General features: G+C 52.0%; 1 long non-coding RNA gene across 3 annotated transcripts; it reads right to left on the reverse strand.

Moving 5' to 3' along the window:
- Window positions 1-8,660: 8,660 nt before the first annotated feature.
- LOC122442270 lies at window positions 8,661-10,752 on the reverse strand. Of its 3 annotated transcripts, none has more exons than XR_006269630.1 (3): window positions 10,503-10,752; window positions 10,225-10,301; window positions 8,661-8,990 (listed from the first exon to the last, which is right to left on the reverse strand). It is a non-coding gene; the product is annotated as an uncharacterized LOC122442270 (long non-coding RNA). The 3 variants fall into 3 exon arrangements; XR_006269624.1 differs by having other exon boundaries at window positions 10,225-10,304; XR_006269625.1 differs by having other exon boundaries at window positions 8,661-9,056; window positions 10,225-10,304.
- Window positions 10,753-11,168: the final 416 nt, after the last annotated feature.

Genomic DNA, 11,168 nt, shown 5'->3' on the forward strand with positions numbered 1-11,168 from the left:
TTCTCCTTTTGCTGTCCATGCCTCTGGCATCATAAGAAATCATTGCCAAATTCAATGCCACAGAGTTTTAACCCTATGTTTTCTTGTAAGGATTTTATAGGTTTAACTTAACTTTTGGATCTCCGATCCATTTTGAGTTAATTTTTGTATGTGTTGTTAGAACTGTCCCTGGCCTTGACAACCTTGTCAAGATCTTTGTGTGTGTGTGTGTCTATTTCTAGGGTCTCTGCTCTATTCTATTGGTCTCAATGTCTGTCTTTATGTCAACGTGCTGTTTTGATCACTGCAGCTTTGTAAAATGAGTTTTGAAGCTACTGGTGCTTCCTGGTTGGTGAACACAAGGCCACACCAGGAGGACGATGCCGCCTGATTCCACAGAGAGAGGGCTGGGAAGTTGTGTATCCAGTGCTCTCCCAGGTCTTGCCCTGTGAGTAGTAGCCTTTACAATAAAACTGTAACAAAAAAATATAGCACTGTCCTGAGTTCTATGTGTCATGTTAGAGAATTGCCAAACCTGAGGCGGTCATAAGAAAAAGCCATCTGGTCAGCAATGAGGGTGGCCTGGGGACCCCTGGCTGGCCTCTGACATGGGAGAAGCCTTGTGAAGGACTCAGTCCTTCATTTGTGGAGTCTGACAATAAGTTGGCACAAGTCATGTCATACTTGAGTTAGAGTCCATCCAGCTGGGATGGAAACAAAATACTCCTGATGAAGTGTTGCAAAGATTAAATGGAGTAATAAGTATAAAAAGTCAGCCCTGTGCCCTGCCCACACCAAGAACTTTGCACATGGCAGCTCTTACGTTTGATTGCTTTAACAAAGTCTTCTTCTGTTTCTGCCAATGGATGGAAGGCTGAACAGTAAGACTGGTCCTGGCTTCTAAACGGCCACAGAGCCTCGAGGGGACTGCATCACCTCTTAGTCCTCTGTTTCCTTGGCTGTGGCATGAAGATACCAGACAAAATCACTTCTAAGCTTCCCTCAGGCTCCAAAATCTATGAACAGGCACGCCAAATTTTACCGCCAAATGTGCTTTTAAATCTCAGAAATATAACATTCTATGGTACTCTGGGCTTCCTCGTTAATAAAGAACTTCAGGTCAAGAAAGAGATCCGTTGTCATGGGCTACCGTGACTGCACAGCCACGTGCACCCCCCTTCTGAAGCTGATGCTGATGCTCTAACCACACGAGGCCAAAGCTTGGCCGTCCTCCAGGTTGAGAAGCCCCCAAATTGCAGGCACAGCACCTGGAAAATCCAGTGTTCCGGAGGGAGCTCCTTGCTCACACGGGAAAGTGTCTGTTCTCCTGAACTGGAGATAACGAGGCACCCACACAGCGGGACTGGAGCCTGGCTCTTTGGGGGCTCATATAGACGTCCATCGGGGGGCTAGCATGATTTTAAAACACCGTGCAAATCAACCAAGACTGAATTGGTCTCTGCTGAGTGTGTTAAATGTGTTTCATAGCATTCTGATCCTTTTAAGCCTATAACTGTGAGCCATTCAGATGCAGGAGGCCTATGTGACCCTGTGAAGTCCTGTCTCTCAGGGTCACTCCAGGCACCCCTCCTCACCCTCCCATTCCCTGCTGCCCTGTTTTGCTGCCACCCACAGGGCAGACCTGCCGCTTGCTCTCATCTGACCCCCTGGGCCACTGCCTCTAAGTCTTCTTTGCTTCAGACTCAGGCTCAAGCTTTGCATGGGGTCCACTTTCCTGCACGGCTGACCTGGGGTGTCACGTTCCTCACTGTGGAAGAGAGGGTGACCACCAGGCAGTGGGGCCTCCCTCCATCCCAGAAGGTGTAGTGGGGATGGAACAGTGGTTGTGCCTGCTGGTGACTATCCTGGATCCCCAAAACCACGTGGATGCAGATGCACATTGTGTTCGTGCTCCAAGGATCTGACGCATCTTCTGGAAAAAGGAAAAAAGGAACACTTTGCTTACCAATGAGGAAGGGGCTGGAATGGCCTGGCCCCAGCTTACGTCTTCTATGTGGGCAGGCATGCATTCCTGAGTCCCCAAGGCTATCTTCAGGTCCAAGAATTCGCTAGAAAATCTCATAGAACTCAGCAAAGCCATTGGATTCCCATGAGCACAGTCCATCCCAGGGAGAGGACGCAGATAAACGTCAGCAATGGAAAGAGGTGCCCAGGGCAGCATCCAGGTGAGACCAGGCCTGAGTGTCCAGATTCCTCTCCTAGTGGAGTCCTGTGGACGGCCTCCAATCCTTTCAGAACCATGTTCAACAGCACTCACCAAGTGGGGATGCTCACCTGAGCCCTTGGGTCCAGAGGATTCACTGGGAACTGACCACATAGACCTCACTGACCATGCACATGATTGACCTTTGTCTACATCCCCCCAAGAGGTCAAACTGATAGAGCGTTGGCCCGAGAACACCTCCGTAAACCACACTGTCAGCATAGACTATCCAGGGTGGTCCCAGGCCCCCACGTAAACAAAGACCCTCCCAACAGCTTTGTGGGAAACAGATGATCGCTCTTGTCTCCAGGTACCAGACAGCTCCCAAAGGTCACGTTACCTGCCCAGGGCCTCACAGTTACTATGCAGTCAACCCTGATGCTCCTTCTAAAGATCCCCTCCCTCCCCTTAGCTTCTAGGCATCTCTCTGCCCCCAGCCAGCAAAGCCCCTTCCCCACTTTCTCTGTCCTTACCTTCCCTCCATAGAGAATTTAATCATTCCAGCCCCCCCACCTGCATGATTAGACCTCTCGAGAGCTGACTCTGCACTTCCCTGCCCGTGCTCAGTGGTATCACGTTGGCAGTGAGGGTATTTACATCATGGATCTTGACAGAGGCCCGCTGTCCACCCCCACCCTGTGTCCAGTTCGCTTTACCCCACCCCATCCTCTACCGCCAGCTGGTTCCGGTCAGAACCTGGAGCTTTTGTCTCTTGGAGACAAATGTGCCTTTTCGTGGAGTCCCTTGGAGAAAGGACTGGGCCAGACCGTGTCTGGAAAGGTGGGCCTGCTGGCTGGAGGTGCAGAGAGCCTCCCTGGGAAGGGGAGGGAGGCAGGAGCCAGGAGTTTAACCGTGATGAGCCCTCCGGCTCATCTTCTGCCACTCAAGCCTCCTCACAGCCTCCTTGTAAATGCCAGTCAAACCTTACGATTTGCCTCTCATTATTCAGCGAGGAGGAGGCAGATTAAAAATACATGATGGCATCCTCCAGGTCGGATCGCTCAGAGTGGTGAGGGTGTTTATCAAGGGTCCTTGTTCCCGCTTCGATGCCTGGGGTGTGAGGCCAGGCCCCCCTCCCTCCTGGCCCCCTCGGCCTCCCCGGACCTCATGCCAGCATCTGCCGTCTGGGAAACGAAGGCCCGGCTCCTGCCAACAGAGGCAAGGCCTTTGTGCTTTATTGAAAGAGACGGGGTTTATTTTCATTTTCCTTTGCCTCCTATGCTTTGAGGTTCCCTAAAGCCAGGGGATTCGGGAATAAGAAGAGAAACCAGATTCCCTCATCAGAGCGGCTTTCTGGCTAATTGCCTCGGCCAGGATTAGCAGTGCGTCCTTTCCTGCTTTGAAATCTGCTTTCTCATTAAGCCTTATTGATCCTCAGGTAGGACAATTCCCAGCTCCCCTACCCTTTTCTTTTAGGGACACTTCTAGAAATCTCATGCTTCCTTCCAACAGGGGATCTGTGCAGAGGGCTGGCGATGCCTCAGGATGGCCTGGCCACATCGACTCTGTTCCCATCCTGGGTTCACCTTTGCCCCCAGCCCCTGCTCAGGCCCCTGTGACTGATGGACCCGGAGCGGCTTTGCCCAGAAGACACCAGGAGGTGGAAAAAAGACCTTCTGTGCACCAGGCCGGGGGCTCCTGGAGAAGGTGTGGGTTCGTGGGTAGTTCTAGAACAGGGTTTCGGGACCATATATCCTTCTACCCATCAATGTGCTGGAGCCACTCACACAGACTTGGAAGCGCCAATTCCGCATGTCTCTCTCCAATTCCATGTTTAATGACATCATGATGACAGTTTGCAATGGGCCGAGGTGGGAGTAATTACACCACAGAAATTGGCAGACATCCCCACCCCCAAGGCTTGTGTGTTTCCAGAGAGCCAGTTGTTGGGCATTGACCAGCATGCCACCTCACTCCTGTACATCGCTTCTCCCCACCCTGGGGCATAACCCACCTGCCAGGCACATCTGCATGGAAGCAACAGGGTAGAAATGACAGGAGATGAGCTGGAGCTGGAGCCAGGAAAGGCCTGTGGGTGCATCTGCTTCTCTAGGTAACAGAGCTGGGACTTAAACGCTCCTGACTGGTAAACAGGCTTCTCTGTTCACCCAAGCTGATGTGAACAGGGCCTCCAGAGTAAGGCTACATTACAACCTCACCCCCAGTGCCCTGCAGAGGCCCCCAGGGGAGAGACAGAGAAGAGAGGTGAGGCCACAGAGAGAGGGGTCTCCCCTCTTTGACCACAGATTTTGGACTGTCTTCCTTCCCCAGGAGGAGGGTTTTAGAGCAGTGAAGTAGGGGCTGTGTTGGGACACCAGGTCCTAGAGTTTCCACCTGGGAACATAGGTAAAGAATTCAGGACCTGTTAGTCCCAGTTTGGTCTTGCCCATCTTGGGAAGCTGGGAGAGGTCCCAACAGGGGAGATGGGGACACGCCCAGAAAGCAGACCAGAACAGAAAGTGACCTGGGCATCAGGCCCCCAGAAGGAACAGGTCTCTATCCCCTCCAGCCACTCTGACCTGTGGATCACCTCAGAGCTGTGAATCACTTGTGGCTCCTGGGACACAGTGGCCCAAATGGGACATCTACCCCCAGTCCATCCCAGTTAAAGCGAGGCTTTGGGCTGGCTCCCAGGAGGGAACAGCCTACCCACACTGGTGAAGGTTCCAACCTCCTCCACCTGTCCCGCTTCAAATCGAAGGGACCCTGAAGTTCGATTACGGTGGGGAGCACACTACCTGTTTTGAACCAGAGACTCTGACTCTGCTCAAGGGATATTTCCGATTGCCTCCAGCCTCCCCACAAGCTAAAAAAAAAAAATTATATGCTTTCTCTCTTTGCTAAATTACCACATTCTCAGATGGGTACTGAGGGTGTCCCTGCCGGAAAGCCCAAATGTCAACCCTCTTTGCAAACTCTGAGCCCCGTAATTGGCTTGGAAATACTGAGTGAATAGCTCAAAAGGCTTTGGGGGGATTAGTGTCAAATCCCGAGTCCCCTTGATGGCATGGGGAGTGCCGTGTGGGCACAGGTGGTGGCAGGCACTGTTCATGTCAGCCCCCGGCACAGAAACATCATTAGGATTCAAATTCGGACACGCAGCTTCCAAGCCCCAGAGTAGCCCACGGAGCCAACGGATGCCGCGGGCATCTTGCAGCCACACCCTCTCCTTTCCTGGGAGGGCTTGGAATAGCGCCAGAGTCTGAGACTCACCCAGAGCCAGGGCAGGCCACACCTCCACCTGCCTCTGAGTGGCACTGGACAGGAGTTGCCTTGGCCCAAAGAGTATTCCCTGAATTGAGTGGCTGTAAGCAACTCAAGGGCAAGGTCCTTTCTCCCCCCTAGACCAGGGTCCATGCATGCCAGAGAAGAGCAGTCGTTCAGGTCAGAGGCAAATCAAGTCACCATTTGGAGCCTTGGTTTGTGAAATGAGAGGACTTCCAGTGAGTCATGAGAATCAGATGATTCCTTCAGGTTAGATCAGTTCAGCCGCTCAGTCGTGTCCAACTCTTTGCAACCCCATGGACTGCAGCACGCCAGGCCTCCCTGTCCATCACCAACTCCCAGAGTTTACTCAAACTCATGTCCATCAAGTCAGTGATGCCATCCAACCATTTCATCCTCTGTCATTCCCTTCTCCTGCCTTCAATCTTTCCTAGCATCAGGGTCTTTTCCAGGGTCAGTTCTTTGCATCAGGTAGCCAAAGTATTAGAGTTTCAGCTGCAGCATCAGTCCTTCCAATGAATATTCAGAACTGATTTCCTTTAGGATTGGCTGGTTGGATCTCCCTGCTGTCCAAGGGACTCTCAAGAGTCTTCTCCAACACCAGTTCAAAAGCATCAATTCTTCGGTGCTCAGCTTTCTTTATAGTGCAACTGTCACAATATTGTAAAGTAATTAGCCTCCAATTAAAATAAATAAATTTATATTAAAAAAATAGTGCAATTCTCACGTCCATACCTTGACAACTGGAAAAATCATAGCTTTGACTAAGCAGAACTTTGTTGGCAAAGTATGTCTCTGCTTTTTAATATGCTGTCTAGGTTGCTCATATCTTTTCTTCCAGGGAGCAAGTATCTTTTAATTTCAAGGCTGCAGTCACCATCATGATTCCTTAGACCTCCCAAATCACCCAAGCAAAGACGGATTCTATAATAGATTTTTCCTGACATCCCATGCTGAGTCACCCCATGAGTCCATGAGTCACCCCATGATCCCTCAGGATGTGTGGTCTCTCTCTGCAGCAAGTAATAAATCCAACTTATTCAGCTGCAAGTGTATTCTGGTGGTCTTTGGCTGGAAGACATGGAGCTTAGCTGCATTTCAAGTGTTCAATAATCACACATGGCTAGTGGCTACCATCCAGCACAGATATAGAACAATTCCATCACTGCAGAAAGTTCTATTGGCAGCACTGGTTCATGATATCTGATTCCAAATTCCTGTTCTGTAGGTAACCAGCTATGTGAGTTTGACTCATTTTGAATCCTCTCTAAGCTACAGTTTTCTCCCCTGTAAAATGGGATTAACAATCATGATTATGAGGACTAAATGAGATAACACATACTGAACACCTAACATTATGCCTGCCATGGTGGTTTAAAAATATGTCCTCAGATTCTTTGATACCCCTCGCATCAAGAAGTAGGGTTTAATTTCTCTCTTCTTGACTGTGGCTTGAACTTAGTGACTTACTTTGGTTTTGGTTTTTGTTGGTTTTTTTTTTTTTTTTTCCTGGCTGCCTGCATGGCTTGTGGGATCTTAGTTCCCCAACCAGGGATCTAATCTGGGTCCCTGGCAGGGAGAACGCCAAGTCCTAAGCACTGGACCACCAGGGAATTCCCTAGTGTCTCCCTTCCAATGAATACGGTATGGAAGAGGTAACAGTGGGTCACTTGCAAAACCTTATCATAAAAGGATTGTGGCTTCCTCTTTGTCCTCATCTTAAATCACTCCCACTGGGGGAGCTGGCTGCCATGTTGTTAGGGCTCTCAAGCAGCCCTCTAGAGAGATCCACATAGTGGGAAGCAAGGTCTCCAGCCAACAGCCTTGTGCTCTTAGGAGCAGCTCCTTCTGCCCCCGTTAAAGCTTTCGCTGATGCAGCCTTGGCTGGCAGCTGGACCACGTCCTCCTGAAAAATCCTGGACCAGGACCACTCAGCTAATCTGCTGTCAGATTCCTGACCCCCCAGAAACTGTGTGAGATGGTAAATATTTTTTATTTAAAGCCACTAAGGTTTGAGATAATCTGTTACACAGCAGTAGATAACTAATATGCATGGCCTATGGTGGTGCTTAATTCATGTTAGCCATTCATTCTAGCCAACTGGTCATGGAGTTGGCCTACAGGGAAAGAGCCCAGGTCGGCTGGCTCCAGCAGAACAGTCTACCCAACCCTCCTCCTTATTATAAATGAAGAAATTGGTCCTTGGGCCTTGGATGTCAATCTGTGACTATGGTCAATACAGCCACTCCAAGTGTGGCCAGCCAAGAAATGAGTGGGTGCTGGCGAGTGGGGGATCTGGGTGTCTAGGACCAGCCCTCCTTAGGGGGCTCCCTCCAGCCCCAGAGGGCCTTTCCATCAGGACCTCAATGTCTCCCTGTGGCCACACTTCAGCCCTGAGCCTGTAGGAGGCTACCCAGGAGCATGTGAGTGAATTCACACTTTGCAAGGAGAGGAGCTCTGAGGCTGGAAGGGCAGAGAGAGGCCCAGTGCTCCCCAGCTTTGGCACCAGCCCTTCCTTAGCTCTGTCCTCCCAGAATTTCACTCGCTCCAGACCAGTCTCAGGCCTCATCATCCATGTGCCCCCCCACCCCACTGTGTGGGACATCGCCAAGTCCGGGCAGATGGGCAATCAGAGACCACGTGCCCTGCCCCACATCACTCAGGGACCTCTGTGGCTCAGAACGGGCAGAATTCCCCAGGATCTCTCCTTGCCCTACTGAGCAAGGGCCCCAGAGAGAAGAAGACAAAATGTGAGGAGTAAGAAGACAGATGGGACCCGTGTGGCCCTTCGCCCTTATTCCTGGAGAGCTGTAGCGTGTCATTTCAGAACCGCGTGTGAGCATCCTCAGTTCTCTCTCTGAGTCCAGGGCCTGGGGAGGGAGGGTGATCCTGCCAGCAAGCACTTAACAAATTGGCCTGAAATGCCCCATCCCTGGCTCCCAGACCTCCAGACGCCCAGCCCAGCGAGAGTGAGGAGCAGAAAGCCCAGAACACAGGCAAGTGAGCTAATTGAAGGTTGAACTCGGCCCTCAAAGGCAGAGAGCATCCTCTCGGGTGAGTGCACAGTCTGGAGGCGGCCGCCGCCTCCACCGGCCCCCCTCCCCTAATGGCTATGCAAAGCAGGGGGCTTCCTCTTTTTCTGAGTAAGTGAAAGTAAGCCGTCTACACCGGGGTTAACAATATATATTTATGAGATGTCGCCAGCTGCTTCTCTGTTTTCGCATGTGTTTGTTAATGAAAGGTAACCTGAGGGTCAGGTTATTATGTAAATAATGGCTGGGGTGGGTGGAGGTGGCACCCCCCCAACCCGCCCCCCCACCAACCATGAGTCCTCTCTCTATAGCTTTCAGGAGTCACTAATGAATATTGGATCTTGTCATTTGCTGGGCACTCAGGCCTCTCTCCTAAGCAGAAGGATGGAAAAGACAGGCTTATCTCCATTTGGGCTCAAACCAGCCACTTCTCCCTCCACTCCAGCAGGACCACAGTGAATTCAAATTCTTCTGACTCCTCCTCCCCGCTGCAGGGAATGATGGCTGCAGGGCCTTCAGGCTGCTTGGATCTGCAGTGTGAAAAATCACAAACCATCTTCACTGACCGGGTCCTGAAACCATCAGCCTAGGCCTCCCTGGAAAATTAGGAAGACAAAGGTTCTCCAAGAAGCCGTGGCATCCAGGGTTCTAGACAGGAGGCTGAACCCAAAGGGCTGGACAGAGGTAGGCAGGGGGACAGGTGAAGCCCCCAGAACCTGCTGGAAGCTGGGCCTGGTGATGGGAGTGGGCCCTGGATACACGTAGCCCACGCTAAGAAGGGACAGCCAGTCTTCCTGCCAAGCATCCTGCAGCCAGGAACAGCAGCGCAATGCCAGGCCTTGGGGAGGGAGGCGACGTCCGTGCATGTTTGGTGGGGACAGAGACACAAGCTGGGCGTCCAGGAGAAGCTGTGCAGAGGAGATTGACGTGTCAGGGAGGTTGGCCCGCCCGCCTTCAAGGGCTCCCGTCATCTCCTAGCAGCCTGGAGGCAGTTAGCCGGGCTGGTGTTTTTCCCACCATGGTGCTGGAGGAGGCAGCTGGCCCTGCTGGCAGAGGGGCCTTCCTGCCCTGCCCTGCCCTTGCATTGTCTGTGTGGAGTTCATTCAGGGCTCTGGGTGATGGAGCCGTGCCACCGGTGTCTCTGCCAACGAGATGCTACGTCTCCCCAGAACTCCCTGGGTAAATAAAAGCCGAATATCAATAATGTGCCTGCACTGCTCTCCAGCTCTGCCTCTAACTAGAGAGAACACGCTGCAATGGTTGATTAAAAATAAATAAAATTAGGCGATCCTAGCTCCTCCAAACAGAAAGACAGGCTCCCCTCTCTCTGCACCGCTGAGATAAAGCAGCCGGCACGCTGGGAGCTCTGGGAGGCGGCGGGCGCTGGCTGCACAGTTGCTGGTATGATTTACATGCACGCAGGCCTGGAGCAGAGAGAGACATTTTTAACCTGTAATTGTCATGGAGATGGGGTCCTTGAGTATCAGAGGACCATCTCTCCAGAGGAAAATGGGTGCTCCAGACTCTTCTGCCAGGAGCAGAGGTGATGGAAGCAGGTATTCCGGGGTGGCTTACAGGGACTGCCCAGGGAGACCAGGGTGTCAGGGACACAAATGAGCCCAGCCTGGCCTTCCTCTGTCCCTTCTTGGGCCTGGTGACAAGCACACCTTCCCCACCACACCCTCCACCCCGGCCTCCAAGACTGGAAGCCCCTCCACCTCCACTTTCTCCAAAGCTGGGTGGGGGGGGGGGTGCGCACCTCACCTATTCGAGCAGGTACCTGGCTCTCCTGGGTGGCTGTGGTCACCGCTGAGATGGAGACACCCAAAGGAAGCAGCTTCCTTCTTGTGTAATGACAATGTGAAGAGAAAACAGTACTGATGGCTGACATTTATCAACTTTGCTACATTCCTGCATTTAACCCCAGCCACGACCCGTAATGCAGGCCCTGGGGGCTCAGCCACTTGTTGGTGAGGGGGTCAGCTTTGGGCATGTCTAGGATCCAGGGCTGACAAGCAGGAAAGGGGCTTCTGGACTCATACCTGTCTTCCACCAAAGACTGTGCTTGGGACCAGCCAGGCTGTAAGCTCCGAGAAAGGGGCTGAGCATCCAGAAGACGCCCGATCAATGCTCCTTGAAGGAGATATTTCATATCCAGCTGCTGCATGGGCTTTGTCAGCAAGCGTCCTGCTCTAGATGACATGCCACCCACTCTGCTTCATTTCCACCTCCTGGCTGCCGATCCCGCCTCCGTGTCTTCTCGTCCTGGGAAGGTCTGCTTCTTCCCTGCAATATGCCGCGTGGGCTGGGACAGGGCCCTCCGCCTGGCTGGGCTCAGCCTTCCCATCTGTAAGACGAACAGGCTGTATTACGCAGAGTGAAAGGAGCCAGATACTAAAGGTCACACCGCGTACAGCTCCATTTATATGAAGTGCTCGAACAGGCACCTCAGTAGAGAAAGAAAACAGGCACAAGTGTGCAAAGGCTGGGAGTGGGGGCACGCAGAGGGGATAGGGAGTGACTGCTAATGGGTACAGGTTCTCTCTCTAGGGGGATGGAAATGTTTCAGAACTATTTGAAGAGAATGGATATACAACACCATGAATGTTCTAAACGACCCTGAATTGTGTACCTTAAAATGGTTCATTTTCAGGACTTCCCTGGTAGTTCAGTGGTTAAGACTCTGCTCTCCCAATGCAAGGGGCTTG

This window comes from Cervus canadensis, chromosome 1 (genome assembly GCF_019320065.1).
Source record: "Cervus canadensis isolate Bull #8, Minnesota chromosome 1, ASM1932006v1, whole genome shotgun sequence".
Taxonomy (NCBI): Eukaryota; Metazoa; Chordata; class Mammalia; order Artiodactyla; family Cervidae; genus Cervus; species Cervus canadensis.